Source organism: Aquarana catesbeiana, linkage group LG10, assembly GCF_042186555.1.
Source record: "Aquarana catesbeiana isolate 2022-GZ linkage group LG10, ASM4218655v1, whole genome shotgun sequence".
Classification (NCBI taxonomy): domain Eukaryota; kingdom Metazoa; phylum Chordata; class Amphibia; order Anura; family Ranidae; genus Aquarana; species Aquarana catesbeiana.
In genome coordinates, this window is record NC_133333.1 from 39,235,931 (window position 1) to 39,258,585 (window position 22,655).

Consider the following 22,655-nt stretch of genomic DNA (forward strand, 5'->3'; position numbering starts at 1 on the left):
CCAAGTGCACTTATAGGGCTACAATCACCTTAGAGTGTAATTCCACTTCTGTTGAGAAAAAACAATCCACATTGTTAACAAACTTTGTAGCAAAGTCCTACCTTTTGTTTCTCTGAAGAAATAGCTGTTTGTTTCCCCATATCCTGTGCCGACTGATTCTGAGTGAGTTATAATCACCTGGTGCACTTTCTGTGTTCTAATGAGAAAAGCTGCGGGGTCAACATCTCTTTAGAAGTATTTAACCCTTGGGGAAACCTGAAGTTCCTATTGCAGGAAGTACCTGAAATCTGACTTGTGTCTTAGTGCAGACTTCTGGGAAAATCAGTGAGCCAATCACACAAGCAGGAAATTACCTTTTTGGGGAAGTTCTGTACACCAATAGTGTACAGAACACCTCCAAGTTGCCATATTGCTTTGAAGTTTACAGCGGCTGCAGATTGAAATGGAAAAGCAATTTTAATAACATTAAATGGCTTGTGTAGCAATTGTATATGATATATTAATATATATTTTTAATTTTCTATATTTTTTTTTCCTCAAAAGTGGAGTTACCCTTTAAGCCTGATAGTTTTATTTAGAAAAGTTTTACAGTGAAACATCACGATTTCGCCACTAGAGGGAGAGTCAGCACGCTTTCCCATCCCCATGCGTTCTCTATCTCTTGCCGAACGACTGCTGTGACTGTACAGACTACAAGACGTGCTTCGTGACGGCTGCAATTTCCAGCGCAAAAATGCGGCGTAAGTAGAAAACAAAAATTTGCATTGGCAACGTATGTGGTGTCTGTGTCAACAAAGAGCAGCAGAAGACATTTAATAAAGCCGGCCAAAAAACGAGTCTTCAGAAGTCGAAACTTAGTTAATTCTGGCATTTTTTTCACATGCAGCTGTTGCCGCACCCTCTAACACGTCAGTTTGGCAGGGAGACATTTTTGCAGTGGAAAGATGGCGTTGCCTGGAGCAACCACCGCTAGCCGTTGTTCTGTAATCTGCATTAGTGTTTGCTGTGGGCAGAGAGACATTTCCTTCCTGCGTTTTGTAGAAAGTTGTGTAAGAAAGTTTTGGATCTTCTGTCCAGGAGTTTTGAGACTGAGATACGTCAAAGAAGCGTCTGATGACACTTCATCCATGTTCAATTTAAAAAACCACACAGTTTTCGGGAAGCTTGTGCCACTATAATACAAATATGTCTTTATGGTTGGTACAGCATCATAAAACGAGCACCAATATTATTATTTAGTATTGAAAGTATCTGTTGATCTTTATGGGATGCTCCTCTAGAGCTCATCAAAAGATTGCCAAGATCTTCTAGAGCTCATTAGAAGACCGCCAAGGTCTTCTGGAGATGATCAGGAGACTGCCAAGATCTTCAAGAGCTCATCAGGAGACTGCCAAGGTCTTCTAATGCCGCGTACACACAACCGGTTTTGCCGTCGGAATAAACTCCGAAGGTTTCTCTGACGGAACTCCGACAGAATTCCATTCAAGCGGTCTTGCCTACACACGGTCAACTCAAAGTCCGACCAAAGTCCGACCGTCAAGAATGCGGTGAGGTACAACGCTTACGACGGGACTAGAAAAAGGAAGTTCAATAGCCAGTAGCCAATAGCTTCCGTCTCGTACTTGCTTCAGAGCATGCGTCGTTTTTGGTCCGTCGGAACAGCATACAGACGATCGGTTTTCCCAATAGGAATTGGTTCCGTCGGAAATATTTAGAAATATTCATTTTTGAAAAATTTTTGAAAAAAAAAGTCCGATGAGGCCTACACACGATTGGAATAGACGATGAAAAGCTTCCGTCTGACTTTTTCTGTCGGACATTCCGCTGGTGTGTACATGGCTTAAAGCTCATCAGGAGACTGCCAGGGTCTTCTAGAGCTCATCAAGAGACTGCCAAGGTTGTCTAGAGCTCATTAGGAGACTACCAAGCTTTTCTAGAGCTGATCAGGAGACTACCAAGATCTTCTAGAGCTCATCAGGAGACTGCTAAGGTCTTCTAAAGCTCATCAGGAGACTGCCAAGATCTTCTATATTTCATCAGGACACTGCCAGGATCTTCTAGAGCTCATCAGGAAACCACCAAGATCTTCTAGAGCTCATTAGGAAACCACCCAGATCTTCTAATGCTTATCAGGAGATTACCAAGATCTTCTAGAGCTCATCGGGAGATTGCCAAGAACTTCTAGAGCTCATCAGGAGAACACCAAGATCTTCCAGAGCTCATCAGGGGACTGCCAATATCTTATAGAGCTTAATAGGAGAACACCAAGATCTTCTAGAGCTCATCAGGAGACTGCCATGTTCTTCTAGAGCTCATCAGGAGACTTCCAATAACTTCTAGAGTTCATCAGGAAACTGCAAAGATCTTCTACAGTAATCAGGAGACCGCCAAGAACTTCTAGAGCTCATCAGGAGACCACCAAGATCTTCTAGAGCTCATCGGGAGACCATCAAGATCTTCTAGAGCTCATCAGGTGACCACCAAGATCTTTTAGAGCTTATCGGGAGACCGGCAATAACTTCTAGAGCTAATCAGGAGACCACCAAGATCTTCAAGAGCTCATCAGAAGACTGCCAAGATCTTCTAGAGCTTATTAGGAGACCACCAAGATTTTCTAGATCTCATCAGGAGACCGCAATGTTCTTCTAGAGCTCATCAGGAGACCGCCAATAACGTCTAGAGCTAATCAGGAGACTGCAAAGATCTTCTAGAGTTCATCAGGAGACTGCCAAGATCTTCTAGAGCTCATCAGGAGACCACCAAGATCTTCTAGAGCTTATTAGGAGGCTGCCAATAACTTCTAGAGCTCATCAGGAGACTGACAAGATCTTCTAGAGTTTATCACAAGAAAGAGAAGGGCATTTTAGTATTTTTTTTACTTTTTGCTGTGCAAGTAACACACTTACGTGTCTATGTTCACTTTGCGCTCCCAGCACAGTAACTGAGCTGTCAAAGACAGCTCTCGTTCTCTACCAATGTTCAGGAGTCGGCAGGATCGGTTCCCACTCATCTGACCACTGTAACAGCCAGAAAACCGTGTTCTGCTCTCTCCTCCTATCAGCAAACTCTCTGTCTTTGATTGGCAGTAGACCCAGACCCAGATTAGCTTGCTAAACTGCTTCTTTCTCTCCCAATCTGAGCCTTGCTCTGTAACAGGGGACTGGTGGTGACAAAGACAGATACTTTTTAAAATACATTTGAGGATTTTTAAAGGCTACATAACTGGATTAAATATCTGACCATAGTTATGCCTTGAAACTAAACTCCAGCCTTTCCTTCAGTCTTGCACAGTTGTACCAACTCCTCTCCTGTACTAAAATAGCTTACTCTGCATTTCTTTGCACTCTGTGAGTTTTCCATAACGTGTATTAGAATCTGCAGCAAGTCAGAGCCCGCCTCATTTCCTGGCTGGAGGACATCCAGCATTATCTAGCACTTTCCTCCCCAGCCTGACTATCCCTGGCCTTCCCTTTCATTCAATGGATGTCAGATCTTTCAATCATGGAGCTTCAGTAACACATGTTGGGCTCTGCACAAATGTGGTGTGCTTAGAAACGTTCACTCCTCCAGACTGACATCCACCTATCAAGCATAGCTCTCAGCTGTCCCTGATTTCGAGGGACAGTCTCTGATTTAGAACAAAGTCCCTCTGTCCCTCATTCCTCCCCATTTGTCCCTCATTTTGGTCTGATCTATATAGTTGTATATAAAATGCACTTTTTATCTTTCAAAAAGTGTTTCCCAGTGATAAACCTTCCATCCAATTTCTAAATTGCTGCATTTATAAATTTCAAAAGCCAATATAAAGGAATAGTAGTGGTAAAAAAAACACTTAACTAATCATTTTTGTTGTATGATTCTCCTTTAAGGGGGTGCAGCGGAGGTGTGTCCTATGCCTACATACTTTTGCTAATAGGTGTCCCTCATTCCCATCTCAGAAAGTTGGGAAGTATGGGACAGGACATTTTAATATTTTCATAATTCCCCTAAAAAGCCAACCCACTGTATGTATCAGGGCTGGGAGCACTTGAAAAAAGTACTGAGGCAGGGTGCTGTGATGTTTCCAGGAAGCAATGTACAGTCCCTTCCACCAGCCATGATCTCCTCCGCATTGCATAGAGATGCACAGAGATATAGTGATAACATCACTGGATCTGAAGTGGTATTAGATGAAAACTAAGATTGTATATTTAATAATTTCATTAGACTGTTGATGGGGCGGGAGGAGGAACAAGGAGAGACGAAATATGAGCAGATTAAACATCAGCATCAAGCTCAGTGTGGCCATTTGTTTTGCTGTCAACTTCATTCATGTCAGCACCATTGCACAGCTCCTCTGTGGTGGATCTTGGCAGACCTGAGCATGTACTGTATACACTGTATGTGATAGACCAACACAAAGTGGCACATAATTGTGGAGTGGAAGGAAAATGATAAATGGTTTTCAACATTTTTTACAAATAAATATCTGAAAAGTGTGGTGTGCATTTGTATTCATAAACTCTGATACCCCTAACTAAAATCTAGTGGAACCAATTGCCATCGGAAGTCACCTAATTAGTAAATAGAGTCCACCTGTGTGTAATTTAATCTCAGTATAAATACAGCAGTTCTGTGAAGCCCTCGGAGGTTTGTTAGAAAACCTTAGTGAACAAACAGCATCATGAAGGACAATGGACACACCAGACAGGTCAGGGATAAAGTTGTGGAGAAGTTTAAAGCAGGGTTAGGTTATAAAAAAATATCCCAAGCTTTGAACATCTCACTGAGCACTGTTCAATCCATCATCCGAAAATGGAAAGAGTATGGCACAACTGGAAACCTACCAGGACATGGCCGTCCACCTAAACTGACAGGCCGGGCAAGGAGAGCATTCATCAGAGAAGCAGCCAAGAGGTAACTCTGGAGGAGCTGCAGAGATCCACAGCTCAGGTGGGAGAATCTGTCCACAGGACAAAATTGTTGAAAGAAGGCCAAAGGAAGTCCCATTTGCAGTTTGTGAGAAGCCATGTGGGGGACACAACAAACATGTGGAAGAAGGTGCTCTGGTCAAATGAGATCAAAATGTAACTTTTTGGCCTAAAAACAAAGCGCTATGTGTGGCAGAAAACTAACACTGCACATCACCCTGAACACACCATCCCCACCGTGAAACATGGTGGTGGCAGCATCATGTTGTGGGGACACTTTTCTTCAGCAGGGACAGGGAAGCTGGTCAGAGTTGATGGGAAGATGGATGGAGACAAATACAGGGCAATCTTAGAAGAAAACCTGTTATGCTGTGTACACACGACTGGAATAAACTCCAAAGGTTTCTCCGACGGAACTCTGTTCAAGCGGTCTTTTGCTACACATGGTCAACCCAAAGTCCGACCGTCCAGAACGTGGTGACGTACAGCACGTACGACGGGACTAGAAAAAGGAAGTTCAATAGCCAGTAGCCAATATCTTTCGTCTCGTACTTGCTTCAGAGCATGCGTCGTTTTTGGTCTGTTGGAACAACATACGGACGATCGGTTTTCCTGATAGGAATTGTTCAGTTGGAAATATTTAGAGCATGTTCTATTTCTAGGTCTGTCAGAATTTTGGAAAAAAAAAAGTCAGATGAGGCCTACACATTCCTACATGAGGCCAGACAACGACCCTAAACATACAGCCAGAGCTACAATGGAATGGTTTAGATCAAAGCATATTCATGTGTTAGAATGGTCCAGTCAAAGCCCAGACCTAAATCCAATTGAGAATCTGTGCCAAGACTTGAAAATTGCTGTTCACAGATGCTCTCCATCCAATCTGACAGAGCTTGAGCTATTTTGCAAAGAAGAATGGGCCACAATGTCACTCTCTAGATGTGCAAAGCTGGTAGAGACATCCCCAAAAAGACTTGCAGCTGTAATTGCAGTGAAAGGGGGTTCTACAAAGTATTGACTCCGGGGGGCTGAATACAAATGCATGTCACGCTTTTCACATATTTATTTGTAAAAAAATTTGAAAATCATTTATCATTTTCCTTCCACTTCACAATTATGTATTTCAGGGGGTATGAATACTTTTTCAAGGTACTTTACACACACATATCCCCACATTGTCTAGGTACCACAGATTGTTACACTGCTCAGCAACTAGTGAGGTGGGTCTCTATAACCAGCATGCTTTCCTATTCTATTTTAAAGCTGAACTAAAAAAAAGCAAATATTAGCTAAATCCATTTGTCATGTGTATTCTTCCCTGAATCTTGATGTGATTTGTGTATTACTTCCAGGTCTGTGCAGTAATCCAGTGTCACAGTTTTCCTTCTTGTAATAAAGACTAGACATGTGCGGTTCATTTCATTCCAAATTCGAAATTTGGACAAAATTTACATTATTCTGAGATTCAGATGTACCCAAATTTCCAAATTAGAAGAGTAACAAATTTAAATGAATCCGAAAAAAAGAAAAACAAAATTTTGTCCGAAATTCTAATCGGATTCGAAAACAGATTAGAAATATAAACATAGCCTGACTATTGCTGATTTCCTTCAAAGACTATGTGTATTAGTGTTAGAATATAGCCGTCTTCCGAAATGTGAATTTCGAAAGGAATAAAATAGAATAAAACAGAATACAATAGAATATAAAATAGTAGAATAGAAAATAAAATAATAGAAAAAAATAGAATGGATTTGAATATAATAGAATAGAAAAAAAAAAAGAAAGAATAAAGCTGTCTTCCGATATTTTAATTTCGAAAAGAATAGACTAAAACAGAATACAATAGAATACAAAAGAATAGATTAGAAAAAAAAATAGAATAGATTTGAAAATAATAGAATAGAATAAAACAGAATATAATAGAAAAAAAAAGAATAGAATAAAATAGAATAGAATAGAAAATAAAGAAATAGAATAGCAAATAAAAGAATAGAATAGAAGAAAAAATAGAATAGATTAGAATAGAATAGAAAGAATATAACTGTCTTCCAAAATTCGTAAAGACAATAAAATAAAACAGAATAGAATAGAGTGAAACAGAATAGAATAGAAATTTAAAAAATGGAATAAAATAGAACAGAAAATAAATGAACAGAATAGAAAAGAATAGAATAGAAAATAAAAGAATAGAATAGAAGAAAAATAGAATAGATTAGAATAGAATAGAAAGAATATAGCCATCTTCCAAAATTCGAAATTTCGAAAAGAACACAATACAATAAAACAGAATAGAATAGAATAGAGTGAAACAGAATAGAATATAAATTAAAAAAAAAATAGAATAGAGAATAGATTAGAATAGAAAGAATATAGCCGTCTTCCAAAATTCGAATTTCGAAAAGAATACAATAGAATAGAAGATAAATGAACAGAATAGAAAAGAATAGAATAGAAAATAAAAGAGTAGAATAGAAAATAATAGAATAGGATAAAATAGGAAGAATATAACCGTCTTCCGAAATTCCAATTTTGAATAGAATAGAACCACCTATTTTTTCCAGTGAATTTGATTCGATTCACTATGTTTGATTAAAATCTGATTAGAATTCGATTAGAATCCAGTCAAAAACAAATAATGAATCTAAATGAAACTAAACAAATTTTGTTACGAATGCAACTAAACTAAATTAGTAACTTAATGAATCGATCTGAAACTAAATGAATTTTTTCGTCCCGCACATGTATCAAGAAGGCTCTCCGGCGCTGCTCTCTCTTCTTTTGGTGGGTAACTGGTCTTGTCTCCGCCCCCTCCTTTAGTTTTTTTTTGCAGGCAGCCTGTGGTGGGTGGAGCCTGCTGGGCCCCTCCCACATCTCTGCCCTCTTCACAGACTATGTACAGCCCGGTGATGATGTCACTGCTACTTTTACAAGATAATATCTGGGTTTGCAGAGGCATATGTTGCGCACAAAGTGGATTTATATACTTTTCGGCTATGGTGGAATATATTTCAGAGAACGTTTTTGTGCCTGGGGGGTTAGTAGGCCCCCGTAGTGTCGCTGATTTGGGGGCATTTCTTGGAGGTCAGAAGTGCTAATTCTTTGGCAGTCAATATATTGTGTAATACACTTTCTGTACTTTTCTTGCATGTTGGTGAATGTACGTCTTTTTGGTTCTTTTGGTGTTATCAGATTTTGTTTGTAGATCTCAACTTAGATTTTGTTTCCAGATCTGACCTGTCTTAAGCTTGTCATATACTATACAGTCTGATTGTACAATCTCCTTTAACCCTTTGAGGACCACCTAACACAAATGTGTGGCAGCAAAAGAGTGGGCCTTACGCCTACACAGCGCACATATGCGTCACTGAGCAGGCCATGATTCTGTGTTGTGTGCTTTTAGCATAAAGACTGTGAAAGACAGGTCTTGGTCCCTGCATGTGATCAGTAGGGTGGGCTTCCGATCATGTGATCAGTAGGGTGGGCTTCCGATCATGTGATCAGTAGGGTGGGCTTCCGATCATGTGATCAGTAGGGTGGGCTTCCGATCATGTGACCACAGTGACAGCCAACCACATGATCTGCTAATCTTTCCTGCCCCCTGGTGTTCAGAATGTTTAAAGGGTCACCGGTGGTGATCACTGCAGCTAATTGCTGCCTGCAGCAGTTGGCAACCTGACATTATAGTGAACGTGGCCGCCAGCTGCACCTAGTCGCTCAGGGCTGCAGCTGCTTTTACAAGCCCCCCCTCTTCCCACCGGCACTTCTGTGGGCTCTCCTGTGCGATTGCAGAGCATGGTATCATATCATAGGGTTATCATAGAGCTGTCTCTATGGTTTAGGACAGTGTTCTCCATACTGTGGCCCTTTGCTTGCTTTTACCTGGCAAATACATTTACTGACACCTACAATGGGTCCCAATGACACCAATAATGGGGCACAATTCCTCTGAATGACACCAATGATGGGGCACAATTCTTCCCAATGACACCAGTGATGGGGCACAATTCTTCCCAATGAAACCAGTGATGGGGCACAATTCTTCCCAATGACACCAGTGATGGGGCACAATTCTTCCCAATGAAACCAGTGATGGGGCACAATTCTTCCCAATGACACCAATAATGGGGCACAATTTCTTTCAATTACACCAATGATGAGGCACAATTCTTCCCAATGACACCAATGATGAGGCACAATTTTTCTCAATGACACCAGTGATGGGGCACCATTCCTCCCAATGAAACCAGTGATGGAGTACAATTCTTCCCAATTAAACCAGTGATGGGGCACAATTCTTCCCAATGACACCAATAATGGGGCACAATTTCTTTCAATTACACCAATGATGAGGCACAATTCTTCCCAATGACACCAATGATGGGGCACAATTATTCACAATGACACCAGTGATGGAGTACAATTCTTCCCAATTAAACCAGTGATGGGGCACAATTCTTCCATCTGACACCAATGATGGGGCACAATTCTTCTCAATGACACCAATGATGAGGCACAATTCTTTCCAATGACACCAGTGATGGGGTACAATTCTTTCCAATGACACCAGTGATGGGGCACAATTCTTCCCAATGACAGACGTGATGGGGCACAATTCTTCCCAATGACAGACGTGATGGGGCACAATTCTTCCCAATGACACCAATGATGAGGCACAATTCTTCCCAATGACACCAATGATGGGGCACAATTATTTCCAATGACACTAATGATGAGGGATTGTTTACTCCCGATGGCCACAGTCCGACCCCCATAAAGTCTGAAGGACAGTAAATTGGCCCTTTGTTTTTTAAAAAAGTTTGGAGACCCCTGCTTTAGGAGACTGGAAGCAACGTCATTACATCACTTCTGGTTAGGGCAGATGTAAACACTGCCTTTTTTTTTTTTTCTTATAGACCCCAGATATCTCCATAAAGAGGACCTGTCATGCTTTATTTCTATCACAAGGGATGTTTACATTTCTTGTGATAGGAAAAGTGATCATTAAAGCGCCCCGTCCCTCCATGCTTGTGCAGAAGCAAGCGCATACATAAGTTGCGCACGCACATGTAAACGGTGTTCGCGCTACACATTTGAGGTATCGCCGCAAACGTTATAGCAAGAGCAATAATTCTAGCACCAAACCTCCTCTGTAACTCTAAAATGTTAACCTGTAAAAACTTTTAGAGCGCCCCCTATGTAGATTTTGAAGTATCGTAGTTTGTTGCCATTCCACAAGTGTGCGCAATTTTAAAGCATGACATGTTAGGTATCTATTTACTCGCCGCAACATCAACTTTTATATTTTCCCCAAAAATTGGGTTATATATTGTGTTTTTTTGCATTAAAATTAGTTAAAGTGTATTTTTATGTCAGCAAGGACTGACATTTTATTCTCTAGGGCCTCTGCAAAAAAGAAAAAAAAATTATAGAATGTTTGGGGGTTCTACGTAATTTTCTAGCCAAAAAATGTTGATTTTTTTACTTGTAAACAAAAAGTATTAGAATAGGCCTGGTCTCCAAGTGGTTAGTCTGTACAGATGTAAACATTAGCTCATGCATTACATATGTAAAGAGTAAAATACGGGCAAAATTGGTATATGTGTCTCTTTGTCCCTTTCTTAATATCCCATCTTACTTCCCAATGATACAGGTAAGGGTTCTTAAAGAGGAACTGCAGTCTACTCCCATAATTTATGATAAAAACATCTTTGCCATTCTGAAGCTTCACTTAAACCACTTTGCATATTATTTTATATACCGTATATACTCGAGTATAAGCCGACCCAAATATAAGCCGAGGCACCTAATTTTACCCCAAAAACTGGGAAAACGTATTGACTCGAGTATAAGCCCAAGGTGGGAAATGCAGCAGCTACTGGGTAAACAATGCCCATCTGCAGCCTCACTGTGCCCATCTGCAGCCTCACTGTGCCCATTTGCAGCCTCACTGTGCCCATTTGTAGCCTCACTGTGCCCATTTGCAGCCTCACTGTGCCCACCTGTATCATCAGTGCCCATCTGCAGCCTCACTGTGGCCATCTGCAGCCTCACTGTGCCCATCTGCAACCTCATTGTGCCCATCTGCAGACTCACTGTGTCCATTTGTAGACTCACTGTGCCCATTTGCAGCCTCACTGTGCCCATCTGCAGCCTCATTGTGCCCGCTGTGTCATGCAGTCTGTTCGGCGGCCGTCCATTGTAACAAAGCCCTGCCTGCTCCTCATCCAAGATAGACGGAACACTGACCCACACTGGACCACCAGGGACGTCACCAGGACCACCAGGGATGCCCACCACTAGTCACCACCAAGTATGCCACCCATGGCCACCAGGGATGCCAATCAGTGCCAAACAATAATGACTGGCAATAAGTGATGCCCATCAGTACCATCCATTAGTATACATCAGTGCCACCTATCAGTGCCTATCAGTGCCCATCCGTGCCGCCTATCAGTGCCCATCTGTGCTGCCTATCAGTGCCCATCAGTGCCACTTATGTGTACCCATCAATGCTGCATATCAGTGCTGCCTATCAATGTCCCATCAGTGCCGCATATTAGTGCCCATCATCAGTGCCCATCAGTGCCACCTCATCTGTGCCCATCAGTGCTGCCTTATCAGTGCCCGTCAGTGTAGCCCCATCGGTGAAGGAGAAAACGTACTTATTTACAAAGTTTTGTAACAGAAACAAAAAAAAAACACTTTTTTTTCAAAATTTTCGGTCTTTTTTTTATTTGTTTAGCAGAAAATAAAAATCCTAGAGGTGATCAAATACCTCCAAAAGAAAGCTCTATTTGTGGGAACAAAATGATAAAAATTTAGTTTGGGTACAGTGTTGGATGACCGCGCAATTGTCATTCAAAGTGCGACAGCGTGAAAGCTGAACATCGGTCAGGGCAGGAAGGTGTATAAGTGCCCGGTATTGAAGTGGTTAAAGAAAGAAAGTGAGAGATGATTCCAAATTTTGAGCTGTCACCACAAAAGGGAATCTTCCAATGGGGACACTAATTTTGGTGGAAACCAGGAATTCCCTCACTTTGGAGGGATTTCCTTTCAACTTCCTGTTTTGGCCATGGGACAGGAAGTGAGGGTAAATCTCCCCAATGGGACACAGATGGAAAAAAGCTGACAGGGCTTTTGCCTTTACTTCTTTTTTTTTTTTTTTATTTCTTTATTTTTCTTTTTTTTTAAACAAGGACAAAAAAACTTAAATGAACAATCTTTCCATAGCTTAACATTCCATTCCTGTGTATATACAGCACAAAATACAATAAATCAATACATTCGATTCCCTTTATACCTGATCTTTCCTATAATGATATTCAATGAAGCTAAAAAAAACACTAAGTAGGAGGGGGAGGAAAAAAAAAAAAAAAAAAAAGGAAACAAAACAGAACAGGAGATTAAATGGGGAAATTTTCCCCTCTAAAATCCACCTCCAGTGCTGTTATTTTATGCCCGGTCCTGGGACAACACTATACCAGGATCTGACCGGTATGTGGCTACTACCTTCTAGTATTTCAACTTCAACCATTATTTGTAGTTCATTTTCATTCCTCTTCTTGCTTCCCCCTCCCAAAAAAAAAAAAATGTTATGTAAAAGAGTAACTCCACTTTTCTTGAGAAAAAAAATTCCCCTCTGGCAGGAATTTTGAACTTTAATGAAAAAATAAAAAATTGTGGACAGGCAGGATTTTTAATGCAGAAAAGACACACCATGAACCAATCACACAAGCAGCAAATAACATTTCACCATCTGTGTACAAAACGCCTCCAGGTTGCTGTGTTGTATTTTACAGAACATTGCAGCACTACGAACTGAAAAGGAAAGGTAATTCTTAAAGTGGAACTACACTACATCTCAGAGCCACAAACCAAAAACGCTATTTCATTAATTTTTAATGCTCAAAGCAAACTCACCCATCAAGCCATGTCTCCATGCCTTGAAAAACACCCCCTAGCATTTATGTCCATGGCCATCTTGAGTGAGGGCAGAGGATTCGTGTAGCATTTACTTCCTGGAATCCATCTTCCCTTAGTTCAGGCAGCATGCAGGCAGGAGGGTGTGCTTAGCTGAGAAAACCCCTCCTTCCCCCCTGGGATGTATGACACCATTTGCCTAGGAGAGAAACCAGGCATTAACTGAAGAAATGAAAATGCGTGCTTCGTGACCGTGCCCGCGGGACCCGCGGACTCGATGTTTTGTAAACAAGGCATTTCCCTGTTCTGCCTAGTGACATGACAGAGATCTACTGCTTCCTGTCATCGGGAGCAGTGATCGTTGTCATGTCAGTGGTAGACCATCCCCCCCACAGTTAGAATCACTCCCTAGGACACACTTAACCCCTTGATCGCCCCCTGGTGTTTAACCCCTTTCCAGCTAGTGTCATTTATAGAGTAATCAGTGCATTTTTATAGCACTGATCGCTGTATAAATGACAATGATCCCAAAATAGTGTCAAAAGTGTCCGACGTGTCCGCCATAATGTCGCAGTCACGATAAAAATCGCAGCTCGCCGCCATTACTAATAAAAAAAAAATTAATAATAAAAATTATAAATCTATCCCCTATTTTGTAGACGCGATAACTTTTGCGCAAACCAATCAATATACGCTTATTGTGATTTTTTTTTTTACCAAAAATATGTAGAAGAATACATATCGGCCTAAACTGAGAAAGAAATTTGTTTTTTTATATATTTTGTGGGGGATATTTATTGTAGCAAAAAGTAAAAAATATTGCTTTTTTTAAAAAAAATTTTGCTATTTTTTTGTTTATAGCGCAAAAAATAAAAACCGCAGAGATGATCAAATACCACCAAAAGAAAGCTCTATTTGTGGTAAAAAAACCGGACGTCAATTTTGTTTGGGTGCAACATCGCACGACCGCGCAATTGTCAGTCAAAGTGACGCAGTGCCGTATCACCAAATGTGCTCGGGTCAGGAAGGGGGTAAATCCTTCCGGGGCTGAAGTGGTTAAGTGTGGCCGCAGCATGTGTACAACCAGGTGCTCTTGCAGTTTAACCACTTGACCTTCGGAAGATTTACCCCTTCATGACCAGACCATTTTTTGCGATACGGCACTGCATTATTTTAACTGACAATTGCGCGGTCGTGCGACACTGTACCCAAATAAAATTGATGTCCTTTTTTTCCCCAAAAATAGAGCTTTCTATTGGTGGCATTTGATCACTGCTGCGTCTTATATTTGTTTCACTAGAAATTTTACCTTCTGCTCTAAAACATATCCAATAAAAAAATGTAAAAAATCTAATTTCTTTATCAGTTTAGGCCAATGTGTATTCTGTTACATATTTTTGGTAAAAGAAAATCTCAATAAGCGTATATTGATTAGAGGTCGACCGATATGGGTTTTTCTCTGGCCGATGCCGATATTTAGAAATCGCGGTGGCCGATGGCCGATATGTGATGCCGATTTTTTTGGGCCGATATATTTGGCCGATTTTTTTTTTTTCCTTTCTTTTTTCCCTTCATCTCATAAAATCTAACAGTTAGACCCCTTTCACACTGGGGCGTTTTTCATGCGCTTTTGGGCTAAAAATAGCGCCTGTAAAGTGCCTGTAAAACGGCTCCCCTGCAGTCTCAGTGTGATATCCCGAGTGCTTTCACACTGAGGCGATGCGCTGGCAGGATGTAAAAAAAAGTCCTGCAAACGGCATCTTTGGAGCGGTGTATACCGCTGCTCCACCACTCCTGCCCATTGAAATGAATGCGCACCGCTGCCGAAGCGCCTGCAAAGCGTTTTGGCAGCGGCGCTTCAGGGGCGCATTTAACCCCTTCCTCGGCCGCTAGCTGGGTTATAAGCGCCCCGCTAGCAGCCGAATAGCGCCTCTAAAATGACGGTAAAGCGCCGCTAAAACTAGCAGCGTTTTACCATCAACGCATGCCCGCTCCAGTGTGAAAGCAGCCTTAAGTAATACAGAAATTTTTTTTCATTCAAACATTAAACAAAACAAACCTTCAATCAGTTCACTTGTATGTATAATTTAGAAACAAAAAACAAAAAACAAAAAACAAAAAAAAATATCTTAAATAATAAATACACAAAAACAGGTAATCAAAACTTTTGGACGAAAAAAAATGGGCTAACTTTATTGCTTAGGTTTTTTTTTTTTTAATTCATTACTGTATTTTTTTTTTTTTTAATTGCGTTTGAAAGACCGCTGCGCAAATACCGTGTGACATAAAATATTGCAACAATCACCATTTTATTCCCTAAGGTCTCTGCTAAAAAAATATATATAATGTTTGGGGGTTCTAAGTGATTTTCTAGCAGAAAATACAGGATTTTTACTTGTAAGCAACAAGTGTCAGAAAAGATTTAGTCTTTAAATGGTTAAACTGAGAGCTTCTACACGCAGAGTTCAGTCTATTGATAAAAAGAACCTGAAAGATACAAATGTATCTTCTTATCAGACTTGGCAGGCTGCCCAGAGGAGGAGAGAATCCTCTCCACAGATAACTTAAGGAAACTTGCATTAACTTCTATTACAGAAGTCATTTGCAAGTCACGGCTGAAGTTATAATCGGCCTTTTTTATCAGCACAATCGGCCGATGCCGATTAAGTAAAAAACGCCAAATATCGGCCGATATATCGGCCGACCGATATATCGGTCGACCTCTAATATTGATTGGTTTGCGCAAAAGTTATAGCGTTCACAAACTATGGGATTTTTTCATTTATTTATTTTTACTAGTAATGGCGGCTATCAGCGACTTATAGCGGGACTGCGGTATTGTGGCGGACAGTCGGTCACCTTACTAGTACTTTTTGAGGTTAAAAGCACCCCGCTAGCCGCCGAAAAGCGCTGCTTAAACTGCGGAGGAACAAGTGGCGCTTTACTGCTAACGCACAGGCAGCCCCAGTGTGAGAGGGGTCTAACTGACACTTTTTGGGAACCAGTGACCCTAATACATTGATCACTGCTAAAAATATGCACTGTCACTGTACTGACACTGGCAGGGAAGGTGTTAACATCAGGGGCGATCAAAGGGTTAACTGTGTGCCTAGCAAATTCTACAGTGTAATGGGGAGGGGCTTTTACTACTGGAAGACATGGATCAGTGTTTCTGCTTTAACTGCTTCAGCCCCAGACCATTTGGCTGGCCAAAGACCAGAGCACTTTTTGCGATTCGGCACTGCGCCGTTTTAACTGACAATTGCGCGGTCGTGTGAGGATAGCGCCCAAACAAAATTGACGTCCTTTTTTTCCCACAAATAGAGCTTTCTTTTGGTGGTATTTGATCACCTCTGCGGTCTTTTTTTTTTCGCTATAAACAAAAAGAGCGACAATTTTGAAAAAAACGCATTTTTTAAAAACTTTTTGCTATAATAAATATCCCCAAAAAATATATAAAAAAACATTTTTTTTCCTCAGTTTAGGCCAATATGTATTCTTTTTTACCTATTTTTGGTAAAAAAAAAAAATCGCAGTATTGTATATTGATTGGTTTGCACAAAAGTTATAGCGTCTACAAAATAGGGGATAGTTTTATGGCATTTTTTTTATATATATTTTTTTTTTACTAGTAATGGCGGCGATCAGCGATTTTTATGGTGACTGCGACATTATGGCGGACACGTCGGACAATTTTGACACATTTTTGGGACCATTGGCATTAATACAGCGATCAGTGCGATTAAAAATGCATTGATTACTGTAAAAATGTCACCTGCAGTGACGGGGTTAACACTAGGGGGCAGTGAAGGGGTTAATGTGTGTCCTAGTTTGTGTTCTAACTGAAGGGGGATGTGGACTGTGCAGGGAAACTCTGTATGAACAGAGGATCTGTCAGTTCTCCCCTCAGAGAACCGGAAACTGTATTTACACACACAGCTCCGGGTTCTCCGTGTGCCCCGAGCGATTGCAGGACCTCAGCAGTGATCGAGACCGCCAGGCACTCACATCGGCTCGAAAAGTGAGCAGGGGGCGCGCGCACCTCCGGCGACGCGCCCCCTAGTGGCCACAGGGCGAAGCGACGTTACATAACGTTGTTTCGCCCAGCCGTGCCATTCTGCCGCAGTACAACTGCGGCGGCTGGTCGGCATGTGGTTAAAGAATTCATGTCTTCCATACTCACTGAATGACAGTCTCCCTTGTCTACATAGGCAGACTGGCATTCTGTCAGTGTAATGAATGATCAGCGGGTGCTGGCGGAGATGGGGTCCATGGGACCCGCTGATCAACTCCCGCTGTGTAAAATCACAGCGAGTGCGTGCTGGCGGCGGCGCGCACTCGCGCCCAAAACCCGGAAGTGATTCTGCACAGCGCAGCCGCCCTGCAGCAGTAAATCTGCTATGGGCGGTCAGCAAGCAGGTAAAGGGTTGGTTCACCTTTACAAAAATCTGCCTATGCAGATAAGGGGTGTCATATTTTTTTATGCCTTCTGTACCACAACAGGAAGTGGAAAGAAACCTCTCCGTTGTGGAGCAAATCCAGGGTTTATACTTGCAGCAGGGGCAGTAAAAACAAATGGTTGAACCATGTTTCTACCACCCCTTAAGCTGCAAAGGCACCTGGTTGTACACACCGCGGCCCTACGTGGTACCACAATTCATACAGGTTGTTGTGAGGCTCACAATCAACAGGGGCTCCTTAAAGGGTTAGCTCGCCTTTGAAAAAAAAAAATGCCTATGCAGATACAGGGGTCTATGTAGAAAAAAACAAACTGTACAGTCCTGACTAAAGTTGAATATTGCCCTTGCTATATGTGTAAGCGATTTACATACCTTATGAAACCTGTGTGGAATACTCCCAGGATGTTGTGAAGTGAGGCCTAGTCATTGCTGCTCACCTCCACCATCACAGGAGTGAGCTCTCAAACACTGAGCTCAGAGCTACTACATCAGGGGAGAGAAGGAGCCCTGTGAGGGGGTTTGAATCAGAGAAAAAGCTCACTCCTGTGATGGTGGAGGTGAGAAGTAATGACTAGGCCTCACTTAGCAACATCCTGGGAGTATTCCAGTCAGGCTTCATGAGGTATGTGAATGGCCTAGTCTTTAGTCAGGACTGTACAGTTTGTTTTTATCTACAGACACCGTTATCTGCATAGCCAGTTTTTTCTTGCGAAAGTGAGCTAACCCTTTAACCACTTAAGGACTGGGCCTCGTTTTGAGATTTGTTGTTTACAAGTTAAAAACAGTTTTTTTTTGCTAGAAAATTACTTAGAACCCCCAAACATTATACATTTTTTTCCCTAACATCCTAGAGAATAAAATGGCGGTCGTTGGCAATACTTTCTGTCACACCGTATTTGCGCAGCGGTCTTACAAGCGCACGTTTTTTGGAATAAAAAAAATAAGACAGTAAAGATAGTTCATTTATATTGTGAAAGATAATGTTACGCCAAGTAAATTGATACCCAACATGTCACGCTTTAAAATTGCGCCCGTTCATGGAATGGCGACAAACTTTTACCCTTAAAAATCTCCAGAGGCGACGTTTAAAAAATTCTACAGGTTGCATGTTTTGAGTTACAGAGGGGGGTCTTATTTATTTTACCTTTTATTTTTTATTTTTACACTGTTCTTTAAAAAAAAAAAAAAAAAAAAATGACACTTTTATTCCTATTAAAAGGAATGTAAACATCCCTTGTAATAGAAAAAAACATGACAGGGCCCCAAATGGTTGTCTGTTCCGGAGCTGAGACAAGGGACCCCACCCCAGCCAAGAAAACACCCACGTGGCATGCCTGACTGCCACAGCACATTCCACGTGTGGGGAGGATTGCAAGTGTGGTGTTCTAGAAAAAATATATGAAACAGACAACCATTTGGGGTCCCATCTTCCTCTCTGCCAGCCAAGTACAGTGTTTTAGCCTACCTGTGAGTATAGATTTCTTTCTCCCCATGAGGTCTTTCCTGCCTTTAAAGGGGTAGGACATATTAATGAATACTACATATCCATTTGTATTTACAGTTTACTTCTGTACCCAACTCCTGATGAATGGCAGATAGCCATGAAACGCGTCGAGTTTCCATGGGGTGCTCAGTCAAGCCTGGCTCACTACCTATTCACTGGCCCATATTAGGGCTGGGGAAAAAATCGATTTGAATCTTGAATCGAGTTGAGAGGTCAAATTGCTTAAAATTTTCAGCAAATCGATTTTTTTAGAGGTTTTTTTTTTTCACCAGGAGCGGCGTTGACACGCGCCGGTCCTGAGGAGCTGCGGGCAGGAGTTTTTAGGCGAAGCCGCGGCTTCGGCCTAGTCCACGAGGCCGGACGCCGCAGACTAGGCCGAAGCCGCGGCCTCGCCTAAAAACTCCTGCCCACAGCTCATCAGGACCGGCGCGGTGTCCATAAAAAAGCCATAAAAATAGTCGAGTTTACATGGGGTGCTCAGTCAAGCCTGGCTCACTACCTATTCACTGGCCCATATTAGGGCTGGGGAAAAAATCGATTTGAATCTTGAATCGAGTTGAGAGGTCAAATTGATTAAAATTTTCAGCAAATCGATTTTTTAGAGGTTTTTTTTTTTTTTCACCAGGCTTTTTTATGGACACCGCGCCGGTCCTGAGGAGCTGCGGGCAGGAGTTTTTAGGTGAGGCCGCGGCTTCGGCCTAGTCCACGAGGCCGGACGCCGCAGACTAGGCTGAAGCTCCTGCCCGCAGCTCCTCAGGTTCGGCGCGGTGTCCATAAAAAAGCCATGAAACGCGTCGAGTTTCCATGGGGTGCTCAGTCAAGCCTGGCTCACTACATATTCACTGTCCCATATTAGGGCTGGGGAAAAACTCGATTCGAATCGTGAATCGAGTTTTTTTTTTTTTTAAATCGCCCAGCTCTAGCCCATATATATCTTTTATACATTCAATATTTATTGAGTAGTATGTAACCACTCATGTCTATCTTACAGCAGCTCTTTTGCATATGGGTTACCAATGCCTGCTAATAGGAAATATCTTGTATTATACTTTATTAATATTTACTATCTTTTATGTGCTGCCAAGTTGACATATATGTATGTAATACGTTTATGCCATGTGTATGTGCAGATATATGAAAATACTTTTTTTCATCAGTTTTATATTATTGTTACAAATAAAAAATGTTTACCAACCACTCTACTATCTCCACAGGTCAATTGCCTCATTTAAAGTCCCACATTCCCTTTTCTTTTTATATATGCTTATTGCGCTTCTTTTTTTTTTTTTTTTTTTTTTTACCAAAAAGATGTAGAAGAATAAAAATCGGCCTAAACTGAGGAAAAAATTGCTTTAAAAAAAAAAAAAAAAAAAGGGGGATACTTATTATAGCAAAAAGTACAACATATTGTTTGTTTTCAAATTTTTTTTGTTTTTTTTTGTTTATAGCGCAAAAAATAAAAACCGCAGAGGTGATCAAATACCACCAAAAGAAAGCTCTATTTGTGGGGAAAAAAGGACGTCAATTTTGTTTGGGTGCAACGTCACAGGACCGCGCAATTGTCAGTTAAAGCGGCGCGGTGCCGTATCGCAAAAGATGGCCCGGTCATTCAGCAGCCAAATCTCCTGGGGCTGAAGTGGTTAAGCAGTGGCCAGCGGGTGGTAAAAATGTGGCTCAACCACCTGTTTTTACTGCCCACCCTCTGTTGTGTAAATGAGCCCTCAGAGAGGATTTCCTCCCCGGCGGTGGAATTCCTTTCACTTCTTGTTGTGACACAGAAGGCATCTTTCTCTCTCTCTCTATATATAGTTTCTTTTAATGTAGAGTTTTAGGCCTCATTTGGTGCAAGCAAAACAGTTCTTGTTGCTAGGGGCAACCAGATTTCCTTGACATGTTTACAGCATGAAACAACGATAGGAAGAGTCTGATTGCACGCCATAGGCAGCACAGACAGTTCCACGTTAAATTACTTTTTCTATTATCTTGCTTTTTTTTCTCTAATCTTTCTCCTTGTCTATGGCTGGACACGAACTGGTTAACAAGTTCCTGATTGTAAGAACTCGACCGCCCCCTCTGCGCAGCCATTGGCTCAATGTTCACGAGCAGAAGCGTATTGGCCAGATCAGGCCACGCCCCTACGAGTGTAACAAGTCCCCGATCGTCCCCGGAGCGCCACGCCCCGCTCCTTCTAGTTTTGATGGCAACACGCTTCCCGACGTCACCGCTGCCCCTCGCCATTGGCTGGCGCCTGTCCTCTTAACAGCCAATGCGCCGCCGCGACGGTGACATCAGCTAGCAACCATTCCCCGGCACGCGCCGACAGAGGGAGGCGTGGCCGGGACGGGCAGCGAGTGGATCCCGGGGCACAAGCCCCGCCCCTCCGTGCCGTGACGCAGGCGCCTAGCAGGGCGCCGATTGGTGGAGCCTGACGGGCTCTTGCTGTTGCTGTGTGGGAAGAGACGGCTGGAGCTGCCGGTTATCTGATGAAGAGCCGGGAGCGGGGGGAAAGGGGTGAGTCACTTGGTAGCGGCTCTGGGCAGCTGCCCCGCTCCTTTCTGTAACATCTGGACGGACTTCCTAACTCGCTGTGCCATGCGGCCCTTTCTCCGCCGAGCCGGACCCCCGGCGCACTCCCTCTGGCCTCTGCTTCACTCCCCGCTTCACTTGCTTCGAGTTGTAGTCCTCTGCCACGCACTTTCCCCTTGCTGTCTATTGAGCCCATTGGCTTGCTGAACTACAAGTCCCGTCAGGCCCCGCGGCGGCCTCCGCTCTTGATAAACAAGTCACTCCATCCAGGTTCGTGGTTGGTCAGCAGCCGCCACGCCCCACGCGCTTTCTTATTGGCTACTGTACCAGCCTGTCTCCAGTGATTTCGCAGTCCCCGCCCTTTTCCTTCTCCTTCATCTTCTGTGATTGGCTACTGTAAGTGTTGCTTAGGGCTTTGCCCGGCCTAGCCAGACGTGCCCCGCCCCCTGGTGGGTGACAGGTGACTTCCCATTGGCTGCGGGTTCTGTCACTGGGCTAGTTGTGGGCTGTGATTGGTTGGCTCGGCCAGCTGTTCCTGCTTCATTCACCATTTTGTCTCCTGGAGTAAAGGGGGCCAGGCAGCAGTGTGTGGATGTCCGTGAGTGGAGGGCCAGGTGAGTGTCCACTGCTCACCTACAGCTTCTCCTCCCCGCCTGGATGTGTCTGGAAGCAGCTGGAGGGCTGACAGCTGCTGGGGAACTACAAGTCCCAGCATGCCCTGCCAGCTTAGGACAGAAGGGGGGCATGCTGGGAGTTGTAGTTCCCCAGCAGTTGTAGAGCTCAGGGCTGATCCAGCAGTCTGCTGTATGTGATGCACTGCAACCCCTGCACAGCTGTGTCTGTTTATTGTGTGTGTGTGCACAGCCCCCCCCCCCATCCTATATGTGTCTATGTGATCCCCATCCCCCCCCCTTCCTCCACAGCACCGCTCTACTGTCTGCCCATATGATGCCCGGGGACTTTCCATTCCATGCCGAGGATTAGAACTGATCTGCATCCGGATGGGTGCACAATTCACACCAGAGCTGCTTCTGTCACGCCTCTTGGGACACATGTATACGCCGGAAAATACAGCACTGTGCCCGATGGCTGACCTACCCTCCTACATAGGCAGGGCCACCGTCATTATTCAGGTTTGGGTGGAAGCTAGTAAGCCAACACCGCCGCTGGTGCGATTTTATTTTTGGTGGCAAAAGATCTGCCCACTGAGCTCCCAGATCCACCTACCTGTCAGTCATTATGAGTGGGGTCTGACATCGCCATCCGTGTTGGAGCTTTTTTTTTTTTTAAATAGTAACCGTGCAGCAAGAGGAGTGAGACTGCTCTGTGTGC

At 42.8% G+C, this 22,655-nt stretch overlaps 1 protein-coding gene across 7 annotated transcripts in view; it reads left to right on the forward strand.

Moving 5' to 3' along the window:
* Positions 1-645: 645 nt before the first annotated feature.
* CIC (capicua transcriptional repressor) overlaps positions 646-22,655 on the forward strand; it is a 238,344-nt gene continuing 216,334 nt past the window's right edge. For 4 of the 7 annotated variants that reach the window (XM_073602030.1, XM_073602033.1, XM_073602035.1 and 1 more), the window contains exon 1: positions 21,096-21,308. The gene's annotated coding sequence lies outside the window, so the exon portion shown is untranslated. Of the gene's footprint in view, positions 741-21,095; positions 21,309-21,794; positions 21,938-22,655 lie in introns of those variants that run through there. The other 3 variants (XM_073602031.1, XM_073602032.1, XM_073602036.1) reach the window with 3 other exon arrangements.